This window comes from Giraffa tippelskirchi, chromosome 11 (genome assembly GCF_054371585.1).
Source record: "Giraffa tippelskirchi isolate mGirTip1 chromosome 11, T2T-mGirTip1v1.2.pri, whole genome shotgun sequence".
Taxonomy (NCBI): domain Eukaryota; kingdom Metazoa; phylum Chordata; class Mammalia; order Artiodactyla; family Giraffidae; genus Giraffa; species Giraffa tippelskirchi.
In genome coordinates, this window is record NC_137285.1 from 136,632,582 (window position 1) to 136,659,227 (window position 26,646).

Consider the following 26,646-nt stretch of genomic DNA (forward strand, 5'->3'; position numbering starts at 1 on the left):
CCAAATAAAAAACTGTCCACTGAAAAACAAATGCACAGCCTCGAAGTTGAGAATTATATTTTAACCAGCAGACTTGCTGAGGACTTAAGCAAGGGATGAGTGAGTGAGTGCTAAGTTGCTCAGTCGTGTCCGACTCTGTGAGACCCTATGGACTGTAGCCCACCAGGCTCCTCTGTCCATGGGATTCTCCAGGCAAGCGGGTTGTTGTGCCCTCCTCCAGGGGATCTTCCTGACCCAGGGATAGAACTCACATCTCTTAACGTCTCCTACAATGGCAGGTGGATCCTTTACCACTAGCACCACCTGAGATAAACCTAAGTAAGGGTTACAGCTTCTCAGATAGCTCAGAGGGACTGTTCCAAAGAGTTAAGGAAGAAGCCAAGATATACTGAAGTTTCTGCAAACAAAACCAATCAGGAAGTCAAACATCAAAAGATTACTGGTAATTAAAGAAAAAGTCAGACATCTCAAATGAATGAATTTACTGCTTTTCCATGTACAGGAAAATGCAAGAGGCTGGGCTTACTGAAATTATTCCTTTGATATGCCCCTTAGCTATCTAGGGCCAGTATCCTTTTTTCTCCCTCTAGAATCCCCTCAGGGTGCATACTTGGTTAGGGGAGAGAGGCTACAGTGGCTGATGGCTTGATGGCCACAACAGCTTTTGTTTACTGAAATGGCAGGTGACATTCTTCATCCACACAACAAATTAAAAAGTAAGTAAACAATATAGCATACTAAATAATGACATGCTATGAAAAAAATAGAGCCAGTAAAAGAGCTCAGAATGCAGGGGACAGAAGCACTACAGTTTTTAATAAGCAGACAGTAAAGTCCCGTTGAAAAGGCAACATTTGAGCAGAGGCTTGCAGAGTGAGGGAGGGAGTCCTGAGGGTACAGGAAGAAGAGGCCTTCAGGGGCACAGCTGGTACAAAGGCCATGAGGCAAGAGCCTGGAGTGTCTGCGGAACAGTATGGAAGCCAGTGTGACTGGAGCACAGTGAACAAGAGGGAGGGGAGAAGAAAGGGGATAGAGAGGAAGGCCTAGAAAGCTGCCATCAAGAGTTCGGGTTTTTCTCTGAGTCAGATGGCAGCCGTTGGAAGGTGTTGAGCAAGAGAGTAACATGATCTGACCTGTGTTCTAGCAAGAACCCTCAGGCCACTAGGCAAAGCATAGACTCTAGTGAGACAAGGCCTTCCGGGAGCCCAGCTGAAAGGTGATTATTGTCATTCAGGAGACAGACTAAGATGGTAGCTCTCATCAAACTGGTAGCAGATTCTGAATTTTTTAATAGACTTTTTTAGAGCAGTTTTAGGTTCACAGCAAAATTAAGCAGAAAACACAGAGAATTCCCATTTATTCCCTGCCCCCTTTCCAACATGAATAGCCTCTCTCTCTGTTAATATCCTGCACCCCATGGATACAGTTTGTTATAACCATGAACTTGCACTGATGCATCAGTTCAGTTCAGTTGCTCAGTCATGTCCGACTCTTTGTGACCCTATGGACTGCAGCACACCAAGCCTCCTTGTCCATCACCAACTCCTGGAGTTTACTCAAACTCATGTCCATCGAGTTGGTGATGCCGTCCAACCATATCATCCTCTGTTGTCCACTTCTCCTCCTGCCTTCAATCTTTCCCAGCATCAGGGTCTTTTCCAATGAGTCAGTTCTTCACATCAGGTGGCCCAAGTATTGGAGTTTCAGCTTCAACATCAGTCATTATCACCCCAAGTCCATAGTTCACATCCGAGTTTACTCTTGGTATTGTACGTTTCATGGGTTTTGACAAATATGTAATGACACACACCCACCATTGTAGTGTCATCCTTGACACTGCCCTAAAAATCCTCTGTGCTCTGCCAATCCACCCTTCTCTCTCCCCAGCCCCTGGCAAGCAGTGATCTTTTCACTGTCTCCATAGTTTCCCCTTTCCCGGAATGTCATACAGTGGAATCACAGTCTGTAGCCTTTTCAGATGGGCTTCTCTCACTTAGTGTCAGGTAGTTAGAATAGGAAAAAGGAGTCCAGAATGGCGGTGGCTAAAAGACAAAGAAGGGGAAAGCCCACAAAAATGGAACAAAGGACAGTGGGAATCACAGTCTGTAGCCTTTTCAGATGGGCTTCTCTTACTTAAGTAATATCCTTTTATGCTTCCTCCATAACTTTTTATGGTTTAATAGCTCATTTATTTTTAGTGCTAAATAATGTTCCATTGTCTGTATGTACCACAGTTTACTTATCCATTCACCTCCTGAAGGACACCTTGGTTGCTTCCAAGTTTTTGCAATTACAAATAAAGCTGCTGTAAGCACCCCCATGCTGGTTTTTGTATGGATGTGGGTTTATTTCAGTTCATTTGGGTAAATAGTAAGGAGCATTCTGGATTTATTTTGGTATCAGAATTTTCTAATGGATCGGTGAAGTGTGAGAAAAATAGAGAAGATCTTGTATAGAGCAGTCTGGAGAAAGAATTTCAAAAGTTAAATCTTGGATATATTAGTAGGGGGAGGTCCATTAAACACTGGAGTAGAGGGACCAAGTAAGCAGTTATTATATGAGCCTGGAGTCCTGGAGAGACATTTGCTGGAGACACAAAGTAAGGAATCATGAGTACATACTTGAACTTAAAGCCAGGATGTTTGATGAGATCACACAGGGAGTGAGTATAGTTAAGAAAGAGGATCAAGGACTAAGCCCTGGGGTCCTCCAGTATTAAGAGGAAGGAAAGAAGAGAGAAATCAGCAAGGAACTGAGAAGGAGCAACTGTGACTAGGAGAAAAACCAGGAGAGTGGGATGTGCCAGAAGCCAGTGAAGAAGAAAATATATCAAGGAATAGGGAGTGATCAACCATGGCAAATGCTGGTGGGAAGTCTAGTAAGATAAGGACTGAGAATTGACCACAGATCAGGAACATGGGGGCTTCCCTAGTGGCTCAGACAGTAAAGATTCTGTCTGCAGTACAGGAGACTGTTGCAGTGAAAAGCAAAAAGAGGAATGAGTTTTTTCTCTTTCCTTTTCCTGAGAACAAAGAAGATAAAGAGAACAGTGAGCAGGGCCTGAACATTCCTAGTTGTTTCACTTTAACTGCTCCTAATTCTACATGTCTGTAACTAAGTTTGTTTTTCTACCCACTAACTCTGCAGGATCCACAATTCACATTTTTTTCCTTTGACTCTTTGCTACATACATCCCCTATCTGGTGTTTACCCTTACAACACCCTTCCCCTTGTAGTTACATGTCGGAAAGAAGGCGACAGAAACACAAAACTGCCAGACTCAATTACTGGGTTACTGATGCCCGTTTATGATTGTCTTTGAAACAATGCAAGAGGAAGCAATCAAGATCCTACCACCTTTGTTCCTCATCACCTGACTGCAAGCCCTTGCCCTATATAAGCCCCTAGACTCCTCGTGGAGGGGGGCACAGTTCTTGAGGCAGGAGCCTACCGGGTTCCCCTTTCTGCCGGCTGAGAATAAAAGCCACATTTCTATTTACTCCAAACTGTGTCTCCGTATTTTTCATTCAGCTTCGGTGGGTAGAGAAGGTCAAGATTTTGGCCAGCAACAAGAGCTAGGTTCGATCCCTGGGTCAGGAAGATCCCCTGGAGAAGGACATGGCAACCCTATCCAGTATTCTTGCCTGGGGAATTCCACGGACAGAGGAGCCTGGCGGGATACAGTCTATGGGGTCCCAAAGAGTCGGACACCACTGAGCGACTAACACACTTTAGCAACGTGGAGGTCAGTAACCTGACCTTGAGCAGGAACTATTGCTTAGTGGGGGAGAAGAAGGGCTGGGGTAGATTCAAGACACGTGTTTTCAGTGGGGACGACAGCTCTCTCAAGGGAGGGGAAACAAAGTCTTGGGGGATGGAAAAATATTTTTGTTTAAAAAAATTTTATGTATAAAATATAGATAAACACGCAGTACATAAACAACTCTATAGAACATCTGCAGTGTTAAATATCATGGGTGCTTAATCACTAAGTTGTGTCCAACTCTTTGGGCTGTAGCCCTCCAGGCTCCTCTGTCCATGGGATTTTTCAGATGTCATGGGTAGGAGAAAGCAATTTTTTTAAAAAAGGCAAGAAAGGTTCCTTAGGGGGACAAAAATGGAAAAAGAAAACTTGAGAAACATTGGTTCAAGAGACAGTGTGAGGAAAGGAATTAGAGACAGAAGATAAATAATTCTCGAACAAATGTTGCTGCAAAGGAATCAAAGAAATGGAGCAGTAGCTGGTAGAAAATGTGGAGTTAAGAGAACTGCCTTTGAAGTATTTAATAACTGTAAGTATGGGCTTCCCAGGTGGTGGTAGTGGTAAAGAATCTGCTTGCCAGTGCAGGAGATGCAAGAGATGTGGGTTCGATCCCTGGGTTGGGAAGATCCCCTGCAGTAGGAAATGGCAACTCACTCCAGTATTCTTGCCTGGAAAATCCCATGGACAGAGGAGTCTGGTGGGCTACTATCCATGGGGTCACAAAGAGTTGGACATGACTGAGCGTGCATGCACACACATACACACACATACACACTACATATATATATATATATATATATATATACACACACACACATATATATATATAGTGCATCTCTAGTTGTGGCAGCACCACAGCAGGTGGGATCTTAGTTCCCTAACCAGAGGTTGAACCTGTGTCCACTGTGTCCCCCACACTGTAAGGTGGATTCTTAACCACTGGACCATCAGGAAAGTACCAATAGGATGCTTATAAAGTGTTTCAGTTCAGTTTGGTTCAGTTGCTCCGTCAAGCCCGACTCTTGGTGACCCCATAGAATGCAGCATGCCAGGCCTCCCTGTCCATCACCAACTCCCCAAGTTTACTCAAACTCATGTCCATTGAGTCGGTGATGCCATCCAGCCATCTCATCCTCTGTCATTCCCTTCTCCTCCTGCCCGCAATCTTTCCCAGCATCAGGGTCTTTTCAAATGAGTCAGCTCTTCCCATCAGGTGGCCAAAGTATTGGAGTTTCAGCTTCAACATCAGTCCTTCCAATGAACACCCAGGACTGATCTCCTTTAGGATGGACTGGTCGGATCTCCTTGCAGTCCGAGGGACTCTCAAGAGTCTTCTCCAACACCACAGTTCAAAAGCATCAATTCTTTGGTGCTTAGCTTTCTTTATAGTCCAACTCTCACATCCATACATGACTACAGGAGGGAAAAAAAAAGTGCTTATTAAAGATCAGATAAAGTTCTTAACCATTTGCAGATGTGACCTCAGTTTCTTTTCTCAACAACTCTGTCAAGTGAGCACCATCACTCATCTACATCTGTAGTTAGGAAAATGGAAGCACAGAAAGGTTAAGAAACTCACCTGCCCAAGACCATGCTGCTAAGAAGTACTGGACCCAAATCAACATTTTAAGATTTATCCTAGATCCTTTCATATTGTTTGACTTTGTTTTCTTTCATAGATGAAAACATACATACAATCACACATTGTCAAAAGTTAACAATGGGCATTTCTCCCCTAAAACTGGTCATTCTCTGTGGCGGGGAATTCCTCTAGGATGGATTCCTGTCTCCTCCACCCTTGGGTCCTCCTCTCCCAGGAGATCTTCTCCACTCTGCTCCAGTTATCAGCTTCCCAAACCCTAACTATGATGACTTTATCTCCAGAACAATTTTCAGCTGCCCATCCAAATTCAGCCACAGGCAGGTTGTGGGGAGTGTTACCTTTTCCAATTCAAAAAGTCCACCAAAGCTTATCAAGCTAATTTCTTTCATAAAAGAATTGCCTGCTTCTAAGGTGAAATTAATTATCAATATAGTGAAAATAAAAACAAAGGCAATCAGCTCGTGCCCTGGAACGCAGACATGCAGCCAGCCATTATATTTGTTAAATTGTAATTTTCCCTGCTACACAGGAATCTTGATCACCCATCCCCACTCCTCCTCCTCCCAGCAGTACTTCCTCCTACCGACAGAAGTTTTATTAACATAACCCAAAAGCAATTTGAGGAAAATTCAAGTAAAAAAAAAAACCTTCGCTTTAATTAAGTGAATTTTTCAGGGAAAACTATATTTGAAGACTAAATTATTTGTATAATTGTCTTCATTCTTCACTTACTTGAACAGGTTTAAACCAAGTCAGAGGCAAAGTGGCTTATTCTGGTTGATAAGCCCTAACCAGCAGTTAAGACATATCTATCCATGACAAATTATTTTAATTAAGGCCTGATTTAGGAGCCAGGGCATTTTTTTCTGATCTACAAGGGCCAAATGTAATGGATTCAAGAGAAAACAAACCCCTCCCTGAAATGGCCTGTCTCTAAGGCTTTCAGGGCGTGGCCTATGAGCACACTACCATTCCCAGGCTTGCTTTCTGGCCTTCAGGTCTATCAAAGCACTTCCTGTTAGTCTCTCCCATAAATTTTTCCAACAACCTTTGGCATTACCCTACCCTCATCCAAAGAAACTGGTCTTGTTCCAGGATGCTTGTTCCAGAGCATCCATTGGCCAGCAGTCAATATCCCCAAAGTGAGCTCATTTAGGGTGGGTGGGGGCTTGGAGGGAGCTCCAGTGAGACTCACCCCTGCCCTCTGCCACCCTAAGGCCCACAGATTATTCCAGAATGTCTTTGCTATCTTCTGACATTTGTCAGAAATACACCTCATAATTCTCCTTACCATCTAGCTCTTAACTGTTGACATCAAACCCAGCTACTCACACTGCCAGAAACAAACAGTGATTTCAGAGTCAGTGCAGTCATCCTACCAGGAGCAGGAGAAATATTTTATTTTTCCCCATAACCCTCTATTTACGAGGCGATCTCTCTCAGAAAGAAGGTACTCTTTCTGCTATTATGCAGAGGTGTCCCTTCCTTTCCCCCAACTCCTAATTCCCACTCTTTCACATTTTGTCCCTCAGGTAGCCTCTAAATTGCTTCCTGTTGGTTCCGGTCTAAACGTAGAGGGGTGTGTTTGTGTGTGTGTGCTCAGGAGCGTCTGACTCTTTGTGACCCCATGGACTATAACCAACCAGGCTCCTCTGTCCATGGGGTTCTCCAGGCAAGAATACTGGAGTGGGTTGCCATGCCCTCCTCCAGGGAATCTTCCCAACCCAGGCACCAGGGATCAAACCCGTGACTCTTGCACCTCCTGCATTGGCAGGTAGATGCTTTACCTCTAGGCCACCTGGGAAGGCCACCACAGCTAAAGAGAGTGCTCAGTTCTTGTCCATTGACCACTCTCATCCTGGAAGATGCTATTTTCATCCGGATTATGGCATTTCTTTCTCTAATACTACCTTTTCCCCATCGTCCCTCCTCAAGAATCATATATGAATAGAAACGCATGGGAGCGATATTACTTTATAGATTATCCCGAATCCATTGTAGTGTCTCACTGTGAATTGATTCACTAATATCAGCATTTGTTATGGATGGTAAATTACTCATAATATATCTGACAACTGATTGCAGGGACATGGAAATTCTTCGGTTGTAATCTACCGGAACAGAGACTAGAAAGAGGGGAAATATACAGGGAAGATAAACTGGTTCAGTAAGTTAAAGTTATGAATACTGGGCATGAGGCAGAAAGTACCATGGTTAAGAACTCAAGGCATGGAGCCAAACTGATGAGGCCTGAAACGTGTTCTGCCCTCAGTAACTTTAAGACGTTAGGCAAATTATTTAAAACCTTTCTTCATCCTGAGTGTCATAATAATAATAATACACACCTCAGGGCATTGTTGTGAGCATTACAAGGGACAATACTAGTAAAACAGCAAGCGCCAGGTGAACCCACAAAGTGCTCGTTCCATTCGGTGATGTGCAATCCACCGTCATAACCCTCTGGGAGGGAAAGAGGGGGCAGGGCTGAAAGTTTTGCAAAAAAAAGTTTGCATACTAATGATAAAGAAAACTTTTCAATCCATTTCTGCATGGCATAGATGTTTTCATTAAAAAAAATATGTAGCTGATTTTGCAATACTGTGAAGTTATTGCTGGGGCTCATATTTATATGATGGGAAACCAATGTTTTGAGACAATAAAATGGTTCATATATTGTTGGATGTTATCTAGATGAGCCACTTTGAAAGCATACAGCTTCGAAATCTGTCTCGGATCCAGACGATTTTGACTAAACGTTTTGACGTTAAATAGTGTGAAACTCATCCAGAAATCTTGGTACGCAGATAAATAGGTTTCTAAAGAGTTTTAAATTGTTTGGATTAAAAATTCTTTAATTTTTAAATAGTATTAAAATGTTACAAAAATATTTTGCCTTAGTGATCTGTTTTGAAAAGATGGTTTGAAACCAAACAGGCTTGCACTGTCTTAGAAAACCACTTACATGTTATGAAAACCACATGAAATAGATTTCAAATCAAATAATTTTAAGAAAACCATTCCAAAACCAGTATTTTGAAAAATTTTCCAAATGTAACTGTTGGTGGCAAAGACTCTTGAAATTCCAAAGAAACCAGATGTAAATTTCATAGCTTCAAACCTTACAAAATATCATTGTCTTCCACTCCTACTTTATTTTAGCTGTTAGACCAGGAGATTCAAGCAGTGAATACAAGTATAGTTTAACACCTGAAAACATGCAGAGATGGAGGAAAAAAGGACTTGCTTTTTAGTGAAGCCTAGGTTTGAATTACTTTTCTACCACATATTATCTGTGACATCTTGGCAACATCACTACCCTTTTTGAACTGCAGTTTCTATCTTAGATTGGGTTCCCCCAGAAAGCAGAGCCTGGCCTATGGCTTTAATGTAGGTATTTTTGAGAAACGACCTAAGAAAAAGATTGGAAAGTAACATAAGTACAACAGGAAAATAAAAAAAGCCATTCCCAAGAGGGTCTTCTAGAGTTAGCCAGCACTGTGAGCACCTGGGTCCAGTGGTAGAGGGAACTTCTGAGGGCTATATGTGGAATGCCCAAGGGACAAAAGAGTAGACAGTCATCAACGGGCTCCACCATTCACACCCACTCACAAGCGGGAGTGGCAGATGGTTTCTGACTTCCCACGTGCAGACTTCCCACGCAGCTGTCAGAGGGTCCTGAGACAGTGAGGGGGATTAGAATCTGCCACCTTAAAATAGGCCACTCTGGTGTAAGGATTATTTTGAGTTAAAGGCAACTGAGAATCAACAGATGCAGAAAGAAGCCTTTTCAAAGTTTCCCTCACATGACTTTAGTCAACAATTTCCGAGTACTGAGGCTGCCATAAATTCCCTCTCTGGGGAGTTTCATGGCTGTAAAAAGATGAAAAGACCACCCACACCTGCATAAACAAACATTGTCACAAACTTTCCTACATCCCACTCATTTCTCTTAAAAACTCATGTGCCTTTCCTAAAGAAGTCTTTTTGTTCTTCGCTTTTCTCCTCCTGCCGCTCCCCTACCAAGTTAGGTATATAAGCCTTGAACTTTAAACATTTAACAAGCAACTACTTCTTTTACTAGCTTCCACAGGCCAATAAACTTGTCCTCTTATTAATCTGCTTTTGTTGCTTTAATTTGCAGGCCCCCAGACACCGTTCATAAGGGTGCCTAAGTCTAAGTCGCTTCAGTCGTGTCCGACTCTGTGTGACCCCATAGACGGCAGCCCACCAGGCTCCGCCATCCCTGGGATTCTCCATAAGGGTGCAGTGGAATAGTTTTTCCTCCTCAATAGTAGAAAGTGAGAGAAGTGCAATGCAGCCTAGATGAGATGTGGTCAGGTAGGTGATACCTTATGTCAAGCTGGTCACTGCAGCAATGGCTGGAATAAACAGTGGGCCCAAGAGCAGTGGGAGCACAAGAGATACCCAACGGAGGTTCCTCACCCATACCATGGAGGCAAAAATACCAACATTACAGGGGCTTTATTGACAGAGCCTATGTTTCAGCATATGGCATTCGTTCCTTGAACTAAAATCCCCTCTTTCCTATTTGCCTGGTGAACAATTTCTTATCATCAAATTCCTTATCCCTTTTTCCAGATCTAAAGTAAAAGAGGCACTCTTCTCGCCTTGCCTTCCTTCCTAAATCAGGAACATCTGATCTTGTCTCCATCCCACACCCCCACCCCCAACCCCACTCCCAAGCCCTATACTCTCTCCTAGTGAGAAGTAGTAGCTCATCTGAATGCCAAGATGAGGAACAATCCTCTCTTTCAAGCTAACCTGATCTTCCTCCATCCCTGCAGAAAGCACATATGCTCAAGGCCATGGCCTCCTTTCTTAGGGTCGTAACTGAGGCTGTGCAGGATGAGGCAGGTTTAGTCTCCCCTGAAGAGGGTGGTAAGGAAGGGAACTTGGGCGGAAACAAGGAGCAACTAACCCCAGCCATAAGCCCAAACCACAGTTTCCCATAGTGTTTTACTAGCTACTAAATCTGAAACGCTGGTCTCTATCTGATACTTCCATCTATTCAATCCCTCTGTTACAACATAAGCTTGATAAGAACAGGAATCTTTGTTTTGTTCACTGATGTTTCCCAAATGCCGAGAGCAGAGCTTGGCGCATAGAAGGAGCTCAGTATTTATTTGTTCAATGAATTGCTGAATCCACAGGGGAAGAAGCATGATTAACACTCTAGGAAACCCTCAACCACCTCCTTCGAGACAGAAATGGGCTTTCTTTTGTGCTCCCTTGGAACTCCCATTATGACCCTAACATAATATAATTACTTGGTATGAAATCTAGCTCTCCTGTTTAACTTGAAGCGTCCCTCGGGCACAGTAGTATGGAGACCCACTCCTAGAAGATGCTCAAAAATAACAGCTGAATGAATGAAAAAGATAAGGAATTCGATGATATTACATTTTAATTGTCTTCTTTTATTTCTAATGCCAGAGATTCTTTTGTTTTAAAGTTAGAACACTTGACTAATGAATCACTCCCAAGCTTGTTCCAGAACTCTGAAGAAAAGAAACAGAAAAAAATCAAGATAAACCAAAAGGGCACATGTAGATAAGAACTCTTGGCTCTTCAGCATCTGTTTTTGAAATCCAAGGAGCATACATGAGTCAAGGGGAAGGGTGTCAAGTTCTTTGAGGGTTTGCTAACATTGTTGTCAAAACTACAATGCCAGGAATGAAAAAAAGAGGACTCGAGGAAATAACAGATGCTGTTAAAGCTTTACAGAATTAGAGGACGGCAAATACCTGGAGAAGAGGGCAACAGAGGATGAGATGGTTGGATGGCATCACCGATTCAATGGACATGAACTGGAGCAAATTCTGGGAGATAGTGAAGGACAGGGAGGCCTGGCATGCTACAGTCTGTGGGGTTACAAAGAGTCAGACATGACTTAGTGACTGAAAAACAACAACAAAATACATGACATTTGTGGCAAAAAAACCTTCCCCAGTCCCCTCATTCCATGCCACCACCTTGCCATCCTTGGTAAACATCACTATTAAATGAGACAGACATTACTTCCTTTGAGCACTCAAAGTTCTTCCCAGCCAGCATGGCATAAGAACCCTACCTATTATTCCTAGTCTAGACCTGGTATCTTCATCACCTTAGGCTGCCATAACAAAATACCATAGACTGATGGGCTTAAACAACAGACATTTATTTCTTCTCAATTCTGGAGGTTGGGAAGTCCAAGGCCAAGGTGCCAGCAAGATGGGTTTTGTTCTGCAGCTTCTCCATTTAGGTCTTGGAGGGTCATTATCTTGCAAGCTCTGTGGTGTCCCTTCTTATAAGGGCACTAATTCCATCATGAGGGCCTCACCCTTATGCCCTCATCTAAACCTCATTCCCACCCAGAGGCCCCCTCTCCATATACTATCACACTGCGGGGCAGATGAAGGTTTCAACACATGGATTGTTGGGGGATATAATTCACTGCATAAGGGCTCCCTGGTGACTCAGTGGTAAAGAACCTGCCTGACAATGCAGGAGATGTGGGTTTGATCCCCGGGTCAGGAAGGTCTCCTGGAGAAGGAAATGACAACCAACTCCAGTGCTCTTGCCTGGGAAATCTCATGGACAGAGAAGACTGGCAGGCTGCAATCCACGGAGTAGCAAACAAGTCAGACACAACTTAGTGACTAAACAACAACAACAACAGCAAATTCACTTCACAGCATCTAGGGAGCTCCTTAAACATTCAAAGGCTTGAGCCACCCACCTGGAGATCCTGATTTAGTGGACCAGATGGGGACAGGGAATCTGGGTACTTAAAAGCCTTCCTGTAAGGAGTGTTTCATCATTGACATGGTTTAGAATTGCAGGCTCATGGTGATAATAAAAAGAAGACCATGGAGACTTCCCTGGAAGTCCAGAGCTTAAGATATTGTGCTTCCATGGCAGGAGTCATGAGTTTGATCCCTGGTCAGGGAACTAAGATTCCACATACTACACAGCCAAAAACAAAACAAAACAACAAAGAAAAACAGACCAACTTTCCATCTGTTTTATGACTGTTCTTAAATTCTCCACAGACAGCACACTCCCTCATTGCCTGCACCCGGCCCACCCTTAGCTCACACCACCAAGCACTCAGCTCCTTTGTAATTAACCTTTCAATTGTGTAGACTGGAGCCATGGGGGACCCAGCTGGCTTTGACTGTCACTGTTTGTTATGCACCTAGCAGGGCTTAGTATGTAGCTTCTCAAGGATGTCTGCTCAATGAAGAGAAGAGTCAACACAGGTTGGGGCATGGCTGTCCCAGACACCATCATGCAACTCACCACCTCAAGTGTCTAATTGGGAAACAGCATCTATGAACGGGCAAGGTTTGCCAAGACATTCACAATGAAGGCAGAGGAAAACAAGGGTAGCTAATTCATTCTTTCTTCACTTAAATTTCATTTTAAAAATTCAGAGATTATGATTTTGTGTGTGTCGGTGCCCTTTCTTTTACTAAATGATATTAATAGTATAGAACTGTACATGTGGCTACTGAACACTTGAAATTTGACCTTTGCAAACTGAGATGTACTGTGAGTGCAAAATGCACACTCATTTCAGACTTAGTATATTAAAAAGTAAGAGATCACATTAATATTTTTCTATTGATTATATGTTGAAACTATAAGTTTGGATATGTTGAGCAAAATATGTTTTTAAAAATTGTATGTTTTCCTATGGCACTAATGATCTGCTAAGTCCAGATACAACTCCCATTGAGTACTAGTGTTAGTCACTCAGGTCTGTCTGACTCTTTGCAACCCCATGGACTGTAGCCCGCCAGGCTCCTCTGTCCATGGAATTTTCCAGGGAAGAATACTGGATAGGGTTGCCAGTCCCTTCTCCAGGGGATCTTCCCAACCCAGGTCTCCTGCATTGCAGGCAGATTCTTTACCATCTCAGCCACCAGAGACCCACTGAGTACTAGATAAAGACTGAATCCAGGAAAGAACCTCAGGCACCATTTGACAATCTGAATCACTGAGTTCCCAAAAAGCATTTTATAGACACCATCTGCCCCAGTCGTTGAAACTGGAGTTTCTTGACCTCCAAGTATGTCACTAGTACTTTGTTTCTAAACAATTACAAGTAAGTTTGAATATACAAAAGTATATTTGCATATAACCTGCACCCATCCTCCTGAATACTTTAGGTCACCTCAAGAAGACTTATAATACCTAACACAATGTAAATGCTACATAAATAGTTGTCAGTGTGGCAATTAAAGATTTGCTTTGGAAATTTCTGAAATTTTTCTTGAATATTTTTGATCCATGGTTAATTGAATCTATGAATGTGAAACCTGTGGATATAGTAGGTCAATTATACACACAACGGAGTATTTTCCAGCCTTTAAAAAGAAAGGAAATTTCGACATATGATACAAGGGTGAACTTTGAGGATGTTAGACTAAGTGAAATAAGCCAGAACAAAAAGACATGAGTATGCTTACACTTAAATGAGGTACTTAGATGAGTCAAAATCAAGAGTCAGAAAGAACGGTGGTTGCCAGGAGCTAGAGGAGGAAGAAATGGAGAGTAACTGTTTAATGGGCATAGAGTTTCAGTTTTACAAGAGGAAACGAGTTCTGGAGATGGATGGTGGCGATGGTTGCACAACATTCTGAATGTATTTAATGCCATTGAAATGTACACTTAAAAATGGATAAGATGATAAATTTTGTTATGGATATTTTAACCACAATGAAAATTAACTTTGAGAATTAGTTTCCTTATAATAAAGTAAAGCACATTCAAGGACACCTCCTTGTTACTGCCCTTGTTATTTTCTCATTTACCAATATCCTCTCTTTTCTCCTTTTTTACATAAACTGTTAAAATTCAAAATAGTTTCAGATTTGCAGAAAATTGCAAAGAGCATGTTTGCCTGGAGAATCCCAGGGACGGGGGAGCCTGGTGGGCCGCCATCTATGGGGTTGCACAGAGTCGGACACGACTGAAGCGACTTAGCAGCAGCAGCAGCAGCAACAAAGAGCATGTAAAGAGTTCCCATATGCCCCACACCCAATTTCTCATTATCAACATCTTACATCAGTACGGTATCTTTGTTACAGTTAATGACTTAATATGGATATGTTATTATTAATTAAAGTCCATACTTTATTTAGACTTGCTGAATTTTTCCCTAATGTCCTTTTTTTTTTTTTTTTTAATTCCAGGATCCCATCCAGGGATGTTATTTTTAGCCATCATTTCTCTTTAGGCTCCTCTTGGCTGAGAAAGTTTCTCATGTTTCTTTGTTTTTGGTGACCTTAAAATGAATCTGGTATTCTGTAGATCAATAGTGAGATTTTTCTGGTACTTTTATCATGACTAAATTGGGGTTATGGGTTTGCAGAAAGAAACCACAGAGATCAAGGGCCCTTCTCGCACGACATAAAAAGAGTTCCTTTCTCAACTTGACTTATCACTGATGATGGTGACCTTGATCACCTGGATGAGACGTGTCAAGTTTCTACAAAATTCCTCTTTTTCCCCTTTTGATACTGAATCTTTGGAAGCAAGTCACTATGCACAGCACACATTGAAGCAGTGGGAAGAAAAATACTTCAGTCTCATTCACAGAAAAAAAAAAAGTAGGTGAAAGGTTAAATCACTTTCCTAAGACGTCAAAATTAGTAGTTTGCAAAGAAAGGATTAAAATTCAGGCCTGATCAACAGATTTTTCTCATGGCCTTTGGAGAAGTCAACAGAAATTCACATGTAACAGAACTCACTGTAGGAAGTCACCACATTCCTTCAAAATACAGAATCTCGTTGTCTTAGAAAAGGGCACAGGCTGAGAAGTCAACAGATACGGTCCCATGTCTACGTCCACCCCAAATGGTCTTGTGGCCTTGGACACTGAATACCTCCAGCCTTGAGCTGAGTCCTCTGGGAGACAAACCAATCCATGTTTAGGAACCAGGAATCGGGTGTTTGAATCCCAGCCAAGTCACTCAGCTGTTAACTCTTGGGTGAGTGTCTTGCTGTCTCAAAGTTTCAGATTCCTCATCAATAAAATGGTGGTAACAAAGACAAACCTCTGTCCAGAAATTCATATAATAGAGAAATATAATTGTACTTTCTATAACCCAGGTTAATTTTTATCTTGAGCTCTGTTTAGATCTGAATGGCAGATATTTACCTCCATTGTCCCAGTGTCTTCTGCCCTTTTCCGGGTGGTTGCGACCTAGTTCTGAGGAGGTTAAAAAGAGCTAAGCTGTGGAGGGCTCATCTCATCCCTATCATCTAACCATCACAAAATGTACAAAAATATCCATCTTTGATCTTTTTCATAAAACAAGCTGGTAGTCACAGCAGTCAGCAACACAGATCCCCACTGGATAGAACCTTCCTCCTTGTCTGGGGCTCTTGCCAGAACTTGCTTGACACCTTTGGGTGCCTGGAATCATCCTCCTGCCCCCAGGCCCACTGGAACATAGAAAACTGGAAGGCTATCTAAGGTGCCACCTGCTGAGACACATCACACACAGCTTCCCTCTCCTTTCCTCTCTCTCAGTCAGTCTGGAGGACTCTCTTAGATAGTCCCAGTGAATGAAGCTTGGTGCCTTTGGTGTATACAACCTCTCTTTCCCATCCCTGGGCTTAGCTCTTATCTAAGGCTCCACAAACACCAACAATCTTTCCACTTCCTAAGCCAAGGCCAACTGTTCCTGGAGAAGAACTTCTCCTGAAGGAGAAGAGATGCTTTGCTCTCACGACATTTTCTCCCAAATCTTTTATCTCTGCTTTAAGATATTGAAGTTCTTCCAAAGATCCAGGCTTTTAAAATATAAGATCCAGGAAAATTACATGCTATTTAGTTAACATGCAATAGATCTGTGGCTATTTTTAAGTGAATTAATACAATTTTTAGTAGATTTTATTATTTAGCTGGGCTTCCCCAGTGGCCCAGCATAAAGAATCCACCTGCAATGCAGGAGCTGCCAGGAGATGCAGGTTGGACCCCTGGGTTGGAAAGATCCCCTAGAGGAGGACATGGCAACCCACTTCAGTAGCCTTGCCTGGAGAATCTCATGGACAAGGAGCGTGGCAGGCTGAAGTCCAGAGTCTCAAAGGGTCAAACACGACTGAAGCAACTTACCATTATTTAGTTATAGCTTCTAATTTAGTAAGTATCAAAAGATATAATCCATATAAACAAAAGCTCTTAAGAGATCTCAATATATTTTAAGAGTATAAAGAGATGTTAAGAGACTAAAAAGTCTGAGAACTATTGAGTTAGTCTACAGCCATTGTTTTTAAACATCTACTATATGTCAAACATTCTTAAAGAGATGGGAGTACCAGACCACCTTATCTGCCTCCTGAGAAAACTGTATGCGAGTCAAGAAGCAATGGGTAAAACTAGACATGGAACAACTGACTGGTTCAAATTGGGAAAGGAATACATCAAGGCTGTATTTTGTCATCTTGCTTATTTAACTGATATATAGAGTATATCATGTGAAATACCAAGCTGGATGAATCACAACCTGGAATCAAGATTGTCAGGAGAAATATCAACAACCTCAGACATGCAGATGATACCACTCTAATGGTAGAGTGAAGAGGAACTAAAAAGTCTCTTGATGAAGCTGAATGAATAGAGTGAAAAAGCTGGCTTAAAACTCAACATTCAAAAAACTAAGATCCTGGCATCCACTCCCATCACTTCATGGCAAAGAGAAGAGGAAAAAATGGATACAGTGGCAGATTTTATCTTCTTGGGCTCCAAAATCAATTGCAGCCATGAAATTAAAAGACACTTGCTCCTTGGAAGAAAAGCTATGACAAACCAAGACAGTGTATGAAAAAGTAAAGAAATCACTCTGCCAACAAAGGTCTGTATAGGCAAAGCTCTGGGTTTTCAAGTAGTCATGTACAGATGTGAGAGTTGGTCCATAAAGGAGGCTAAGCACTGAAGAATAAATGCTTTCGAATTGTGGTGCTGAAGCAGACTCTTGAGAGTCTCTTGGACTGCAGGAAGGTCAAACCTGCAATCCTAAAGAAGACAACCCTGAACATTCATTGGAAAGACTGTTGAAGAAGCTGAAGCTCCAACACTTTGGCCACCTGATGTGAGGAGCCAATCCATTGGAAAAGACCCTGATGCTGGGAAAGATTGAAGGCAAAAGTAGAAGTAGGTGGCAGAGAATGAGATAGTTAGATAGCATTATTGACTCAATGGGCATAAATTTGAGCAAACTCTGGGAGATATCGAAGGATGGAGGACCCTGACATGCCACAGTCCATGGGGTTGCAAAGAGATGGACACTACTTAGCAACTGAACAACAACATATGACAAAAAATGGATACTTTATACCCACAGCTAAGATGTAAAGCAGAAAAGTCAGAGTCTGTCTTTAAGCAGCTCACATCAAGAAGAGGAAATGTCAAATATTATTAATAGATAGACCCTGTAGATTTATTTGTCAGAACACTCAAATGAGGAAGCACAAGGATGGCTCCAGAAATGCAGGGCTGATATAGCCTTTAACTCAGATGAAATGTCACTGTTTCTCCAAGACTAACCCTGACTCCTGAGGGGAATATAAAAGGGTAAGGGAGAGTCACAAAGGGAGACAAGGCAGGGAAAGACAGTTCAGGCTAAGAGAATTGTAAGTCCGCATAATCCAAGGTGAGAAAGAGCTGCTATACTCAAGGAAGAGCAAGTGGGTATTAACATGGCTGGTGCGTAGGCCACACAAGGATTAGCAAGCAAAGGCTGGATGCTTAACAAAACAGAAAATAAACAGACATTGCAAAATCTCTCATGTTTTTCCTATCAGCAGATGATAGTCATTAATTTCTTCCTGTCACGGAGGACATGGACCTCCATGACTCAGCAGAGATGACCCATGGAAAAGGAATTGGTGCTATGAGCTCTTAATAAGGCTCTTCAAACTAAATCCACATGGTGCCTCACCTTGGAAAATCAATTGTGCTCCATGGTATGTAGCTTTTATACTTTTATATTCAAACAAACCCTTATATTATAGCCTATATGTGAAAGTTGCTCAGTCGTGTCCAACTCTTTGCGACCCCATGGACTATATATAGTCCATGGAATTCTCCAGGCCAGAATACTGGAGTGGGTAGCCATTCCCTTCTCCAGGGCTTCTTCCCAACCCAGGGGTCAAACCCAGGGCTCCCACATTGCAGGCATATTCTTTACCAGCTGAGTCACCAGGGAAGCCCTATATTATAGCCTAGAATACACAATTCATGAGAACTTTTGCAACAAAGCATAAAATTTAAGAGGGCTTCCCAGGTGGCTCAGTGGTAAAGAATCCACCTGCAATGCTCATATCCTCTCTCTGACCCTCTCACTTGCTCACTGTGATGGGCTTCAATGGCACACATTGTGAGTGGGCCCACAGAGAAGCTCACCCATCAAGGAACTCAGGACAGGTGTCCTCCAGCCAACCGCCATTGAGAAACCAAGATCCTCAAAGCAGCAGCCCACAGGAACTGAATCTTGGCAACAACCATACAGAAGTAGGTCCTTCCCCAGTCAAGTTTCAAAATGGCAGCAGCCCAGTTGCTGTTGTTCAGTTGCTAAGTCATGTCCAAATCTTTGCGACCCCATGGATTGCAGCACACCAGGCTTCCGGTCCTTCACCAACTCCCGGAGCTTGCTCAAACTCAAATCCATTGAGTCGGTGATGTCATCCAACCATTTCATCCTCTGTCATCCCCTTCTCCTCCTGCCTTCAATCTTTCCAAGCATCAGGGTCTTTTCTAATGAGCTGGCTCTTCACATCAGGTGGTCAAAGTATTAGAGCTTCAGCTTTAGCATCAGTCCTTCCAATGAATATTCTGGATTGATTTCCTTTAGGATTGAGTGGTTTGATCTCCTTGCAGTCCAAGGGACTCTCAAGAGTCTTCTCTAACACCACAGTTCAAAAGCATCAATTCTTTGGCACTCAGCCTTCCTTATGGTCCAGCTCTCACATCCATACATGACTACTGGAAAAACATAGCTTTGACTATACAGACCTTTGCTGGCAAAGTAATGTCTCTATTTTTTAAAACACAGTCTAGGTTTGTCATAGCTTTTCTTCCAAGGAGCAAATGTCTTTTAATTTCATGGCTGCAGTCACCATCCACAGTGATTTTGGAGCCTAAGAAAATAAAGTCTGTCACTATTTCCATTGCTTCCCCATCTATTTGCCATGAAGTGATGGCACCGGATGCCATGATCTTAGTTTTTTGAATGTTGAGTTTTAAGCCAGCTTTTATACTCTCCTCGTTTACTTTCATCAAGAGGCTCTTAAATTCCTCTTTGGTTTCTGCCATAAAGGGTGGTGTCATCTGCATATCTGAGGTTATTGATATTTCTCCCAGCAATCTTGATTCTAGATTGTGATTCATCCAGCCCAGCATTTCTCATGATGTACTCTGCATGTAAGTTAAATAAGCAGGGTGACAATATACAGCTTTGATGTACTCCTTTCCCAGTTTTGAACCAGCCTAGATGATACCTTGATTACAGACTATGATCAGCCTTGAGCCAAAGTACTGGCTAAGTTTTGCCAGATTCCTGACCACAGAAACTAGGAGATAAAAACTGTTGTTAAATTACTAGATTTGGGGATCATTTGTTATGCAGCCATAGATAGTAATAAACATATTGTCCTTTGTTATGTTACAAATTGATAAAAATTGTCTTCACCTTTAGTAAAAGAGAGAAAAATTCAGCGCCTTTCCAGGCCAAGAGTGTTCCAGAGAATGTGGCAGGTCATAACTGGAAAATCCATCCCTCAGGAACAAATGTTCACATTTACTGTCTTTCTCCAAGGCATACTATGAAATTTAGTGTTTAACATGCCCTGTCCAATTTCCTCCCACTTCCGCAATTACACAAAGTCAACAGGTATGTATGTTTAAGTGTCTTCATTCCAAGAGCTGCTACTCTCATTTAAACTGTCCAGTCTCTCTTCTTTTCCTCCCAAAATTCAATAAACATGCTACTGCTTGTCAGAGTTGACATCATCCCCATGGTAAAGAAGGATCTGAATTCAAAAGAGATTTTTATGTCTTTGTTTTCCCTGTTAAACTTCTCAGCCTTTTTCTGATATTTACTCTTCATGTCAGTGCCTCTATTTAGAGTATGGACTAATAAATAGCGTTTGCCTTATCGTTCTGCTTTTCCATTAGCATTTCCAAATTTAAGCTGGATCTGGCTGTGGCAGGCAAAATTGGACAGTGGCTCTGTGAGAGGGGGCTTAGAATTCAAAATTGGATGGTGCCTGGGGGTTAGGCAGCCTTCCCACCACCTGAGGCCCCAGCGCTGTTCTCAGAGCCTGTGTTAGCCCAAGGCCTGTAACAATCAGACCCAAAATGAGATTGCATACATAAGGGTTTGTTGCGGGAACACAGGGGTCAGGAAAGGCTGGGAGAGCCATCAGCTGCAATGTGAGTCTGGCCCTGAGTGAGCAAGAGAGAGAAGGAAAGTTGGGTGAGAACGTCTTAGACCACCATGCAATCCAAGGAAGATTCTTCAAAGCTGTCAGGGATGGGACTTCCCTGGTGGTCCAGTCATTAAGACTCCACACTTTCAGAGCATGGGGTATGGATTCAATTTCTGGTCAGAGAGCTAAGATTCCACATGCCTTGGGGTCTGAAAACCAAAACATAAAACAGAAGCAATATTGTAACAAATTCAATAAAGACTTTTAAAAAATATTTTTCCAAATTAAAAAAATATATATATATATATAAAGAATGCAGATGTAACTGCTTTAAAAAAAAAAGCTGTCAGGAGGTCTCTAAGCCAAAGTCGGTTGTCAGTGGAGTCCTGGGTCTCCTGGAAACGTGTCTACCTGAGTATCCCTGCCCTGCCAGTTGCTGGCTGGTGGTGGGAAGTGTGGCATTAGCCACTCTACCTCCCTATAGTAGAAGACTTCAAGAACATTCTCATGGTCACCACAGGGGCATTTAACAATGAAAATTCTGAGGTCAGTAAGGCAGGAAGGTTATTCTGGAATAATAGCACTTCTCTCAGAGGTAATACTCGATTTGTCTTTATTGAAAAACTGATCTCTATACTGTCACCAAGAAACAGAACCGTGTGTGTTTCATGATTTACGTAGCTCATTTTCTGTGTTGCCATATTTCCTATTCATTCACTCATTTATTCATTCACTTCTTTCATTGGCTCAGCAACGCTTTTGAGAGCCTAATTGTCCTGGTTGCTAGAGAATCAACGGTAAATAAGTCAGCCATGGAAATACCGTGTTTCAAAAAAGATGGACCATAAAAGTGTGAACAAGGAAATGAAGATGAAAGTTTCTGATCATGATCATACCTCAAGGAAAACAAAGCAGGATGATGAAATAAACAAGGATTTTTAAGGGGAGGGAGAAGAGAAGCTGTTGTGTTTGATCACGTTTTCTGCTCCTTTTCTCATCACTCAGACTTTTCTGAAACACTCATAGAAACTGACTGCCATTTCTTTTCTTCCCTGGCATAAATATCCACTAGGTCTATTCACTCCAGCTTCTGCCTTCCGGTAACAATATTATTGCTGGAAAGTCATATCCCTGGAATACTGTGAGCTTCCCCGTATATCCCTCTGTACACAGGGGACAGGGTTGGTCCTGCAGGGATGAATACACATTTCTTCTGGGTTAGTAACGCCTCTAATTTTTTTTGGACGATTCTTATTTTTCCCTTTAAAAAAATAAACCCCAAACAAACAAGAGTCAAACCAGCCACATGAGAATAAAGCCTACCAGGTCACACTCAGTTCTGGGAACACTAGGCCCTCCCCTAATTAATCACAATGACTGGAGCATTAGCCACAGGACTGGATGAGGAGGAAGCGTGAAATGGCAAGAGTTCTGGGCTGAAAGGCAGAAGACCTGCATTTTGCCCCAGCTCTACCACTAACTAAATACACAATCTCAAATAAATCCCTTCCTCTCTAATTCCTGGCACATAATAATACATGGCTGAATGAATGAAACAGGATCTTAAGCTATCACTTTCTGTATCAGCTAGAGTATAGATTCAGAGGCTATAACAGAGAGACTCCAAAATACAGTGGCATAAACAACAAAGACGTTTATGTCTCTCTGATATGGCAGAACAGTAGTAAGCAGGAAGGACTGACAACTGTACTCTATGAGGTTATCCTGGGACCCAAGTTCCTTCTACTTTGTTCTTCTGGATCTTCTTAGGGTCATGCTGCATGGTTGGTGCTAATTCAGCAGCATCACATCCGAGCACCTGCCAGAGTGAAGAAGCAGAGAGTGGAAAGCAAGCAATTTCCTTGTAAAGGAGTGATGTGGAAGTTGCACCTCTCAGTTCCCATTTCTGTTAGCAAGAGTCTGATCACATGACCACAAGGAACTTCTACGAAGGCTGGGAAATGTGGCCTCCAGCTTATTATCCAAGTTCCCTGAGATCAACTGTGGAATCGGGTCAAGGGAGAGCCTCTTACTAAAATGGGAAGGGAGGGATTTCCCTGGTGGTCCAGTGGCTAAGACTCTGTGCTCCCAATGCAGGGAGCCCAGGTTCAACCCCTGGTCAGGGAACTAGAGCCCACATATGGCAACTAAGAGTTCACAAGCTGCAACTGAAGAGTTCTCACACCACAACTAAGATCGAAGATTCAGTGAGCTGCAACTGGGACCTGGTGCATTTCACGCCAGTCAGAATGGCTGCTATCCAAAAGTCTACAAGCAATAAATGCTGGAGAGGGTGTGGAGAAAAGGGAACCCTATTACACTGTTGGTGGGAATGCAAACTAGTACAGCCACTATGGAGAACAGTGTGGAGATTCCTCAAAAAACTGGAAATAGAACTGCCATACAACCCAGCAGTCCCACTGCTGGGCATACACACCGAGGAAACCAGAATCGAAAGACACACATGTACCCTAATGTTCATTGCAGCACTGTTTATAATAGCCAGGACATGGAAGCAACCTAGATGTACATCAGCAGACGAATGGATAAGGAAGCTGTGGTACATATACACAATGGAATATTACTCAGCCATCAAAAAGAATACATTCAAATCAGTTCTAATGAGGTGGATGAAACTGGAGTCTATTATACAGAGTGAAGTAAGCCAGAAAGAAAAACACCAACACAGCATATAACACATATATATGGAATTTAGAAAGACGGTAATGATAACCCTGTAGGTGAGACAGCAAAAGAGACACAGATGTATAAAACAATGCTTTGGACTCTATGGGAGGGGGCAAGGGTGGGATGATATGGGAGAATGGCATTGAAGCATGTAAATTATCATATGTGACATGAATCGCCAGTCCAGGTTTGATGCATGATACAGGGTGCTCAGGGCTGGTGCACTGGGATGACCCAGAGGGATGGGATGGGGAGGGAGGTGGGAGGGGGGTTCTGGATGGGGAGCACATGTATACCCATGGTGGATTCATGTCAATGTATGGCAAAACCAATACAATATTGTAAAGTAAATAAATAAATAAATAAATAAATTTAAAAAATAAAAAAATAAAAACTGTGGTCTAAAAAAAAATAATGTCTATGGAATAACCTAGACAAACTCTGAACATAAATGCCACTTCATTTAAATAAAGAAAGATATTTTGAAGATTATGCAGGGAAGAAAATTATCCCTGGTGTTAAAATGTCAAATAAAATTGTTATAAGCACAAAAAAGAAATTTTTTTTAATAAATAAAATTAGCCTCTAAATAAATAAATAAAGAGAAAAGAAGACAATAGACACACACTTGGACATTGAGTAGTCTCCATCATGACTATGACAAGATTCCTTACTCAAGTCCGAGATTCTGATTAAGGACAAATTTTATTGTCATGCTGTCTTTTGATCATCTTTTGCTTTTTTCCCAGAATTTTTTTGTTGATTCTAGCTTTAAACCCAATATTTGTCTAAACCTATTGACTTTGGACATATGCATTTTAACGTGGGGTCCATGGCTCACACAAACCCCTAGCAGAATCTTTAAAAAGTTTTATGAGGATTTTTTAACTGGGGGCTTCCTTTTGATCATAGTATTAAAATTTAGTTTTACCATTTTCTGCATCATTCTAATGACATGACATAGTCATTCATGCCATAGGGTCCTAAAGGGCTTGTTTTTTCCAGTGGCACATATGTAGACTTAGCACAGAAATGTTATGCTCATCCCAAATTAAGGCCAAATAAATTAATAGTGGACTGCACAGAGGGAGTTTCCATTGCAGTTCAAATAGAGAGAAATGGTGGAAAACTGGGTCATCGCATGGCACCCTGTAGGACAATTATATGAAACTTGAAAGAACTAATGAGGTAGTAGTCAATATCATGTTCTCATTTGAGAGGTAATTTGGTTTCAGCAAAACAACATCATCCTTCCCATTAAATTAATGTTGTTAAATTGAATCACATTGGCTTTTTGGTTTTAGCTTGTATTGAATTGAATTGTACTGAACTGAATTTAACTCACTTGAATATAACTTGGTTTTTTGCTTTCTACAAATATCAGAGCTATAACAATATGCTTGAATGCATTATAATTGTAGAAAGCCCTGGGAGGAAAGTGGAAATTTTCTTCTTTCAAAGGGGCCCATATATTACTAAGTTTTAAAGACCAGAGTTATCATGAATAGTTGTAAAGTCTTGTGAGTAAATAATCCTCCCTGAGAGTGATTCTCTCCTAGATTAAGATTCTAGCAGACCCTAAAACATTTTCACCCTGGTCACACACACACACACACACACACACACACACACACACACATATGTTTTTAAGTAATGGTTGGATGGCATCACTGGCTCAATGGACATGAGTCTGAGTAGACTTCGGGAGTTGGTAATAGACAGGGAGGCTGGTGTGCTACAGTCCATGAGGTCACAAAGAGTCGGACACAACTGAGCAACTGTAATTGAACCGAACTGAAGTAATTGTTTTCTATTTTTTTCACTGGAGTATAATTGCTTTATAATGTTGTGTTAGTTTCTGCTGTACAACAAGATGAATCAGCTATATGTGTACATATATCCCCTCCTTCTTGGACCTCCTTCCCACCCCACCCCTCTAGGTCATCACAGAGTACAGAGCTGAGCTCCCTGTGCTATACGGCTTAGTTTAGATCTTGTCCTGGTTCACCCCTCAATCTCAATCCCTGCTCTTCTAAAGTTAGCAACTTTAGAAATATTGGCAGCACTTCAGGAACCAAAAACATGTTGCCCCAAAGGGAAGGTATATACATTACTCTCTGCTGCTGAGTTCCTGGTGAGTAGTTGATTTCTGCTCCCTGAAAAGACAAGGAAGTGAAAAGCTCCTTTCTTTACCTCCCATCTAAACCATGACTGCAGTTTTGAGAGTAACTATATGACAAGGGCAATAAACCTCCCCTGCCCCCCGAGGCAATGGAGTAGAAAATGACATATATAGAGGCTGGGCAGTGGCGCATTCATCAGTCTATCTGGTGCTTGGAGATCCTCTGGGATGAGAGATGCTCTATAACGGTAACTTATGGAGACGCTTAATCAACTATTCTCCCACCAGCTTGTGTTCTGTCCATGATTTACTGGTACCTCTGTTTACCTACAGGATAATGGTCCTGGTGGACGAGAGTACGAGGAAATAAATGACTCAGTGGGTGATTAATCGTCCTGGCGCAGCACAGGGTCCAGTACCAAGATCATTATTTCTATTGTATGACAAGAAAGAAAGAAGGAACAGTGAAGCATTGTGCATAAATAACAGGACATAGATTTCCTCTCTGCTCAGGAAAGTTCTGCTGTCCCTTCTATTCAGACTACTCAAAGAGACCCAAACCAAGAGTCTGAATTCTCATCTCTTTCCTGAGCCTTCAGAATTGATCTTGGCTAAGCCATTTGGTGTGGAGCTAGGTACATCTGAGAGATGGTTTCCACTCCATTCACTGCCAAGTGCAAGGGGAGCATGGCATTGCAACCTTGCCCTTTCTGGAGCTTGACAGTACGTGCTATCTCAGGAGGCAGCTCTGGGCTGTGAGGATAAGAGGCAGTGGGGAAGAAGATAAATTTGGATTGAATGAAAACTATGAGAAAGGCCAGTACAATATGGCAGAAAGCTCAGGGCACACAGAGCCTCAGCTTTTGGCATTTTGACTAAGTTGACTATTTAACCCAGTTATTCTAAATCCCATCGTATATTAGAAACATTTCACTTGGGAACCTTAAAGAAAATACCAGTGCCCAGGTCTCCCCCAGACCAATTAAATCAGAAGCTCTAAGAGAGAGGTCTGGGCATCAGCACCTC

The 26,646-nt window shown here is 42.1% G+C and overlaps 1 protein-coding gene and 1 non-coding gene across 2 annotated transcripts in view; one reads left to right on the forward strand and one right to left on the reverse strand.

Annotated features, from left to right (window-relative positions):
* PAMR1 (peptidase domain containing associated with muscle regeneration 1) overlaps positions 1-26,646 on the reverse strand; it is a 181,277-nt gene that overhangs the window by 125,074 nt on the left and 29,557 nt on the right. The window lies entirely within an intron of this gene.
* On the forward strand, positions 22,865-22,937 carry TRNAG-CCC (transfer RNA glycine (anticodon CCC)). Its single transcript has one exon. It is a non-coding gene; the product is annotated as a tRNA-Gly (tRNA).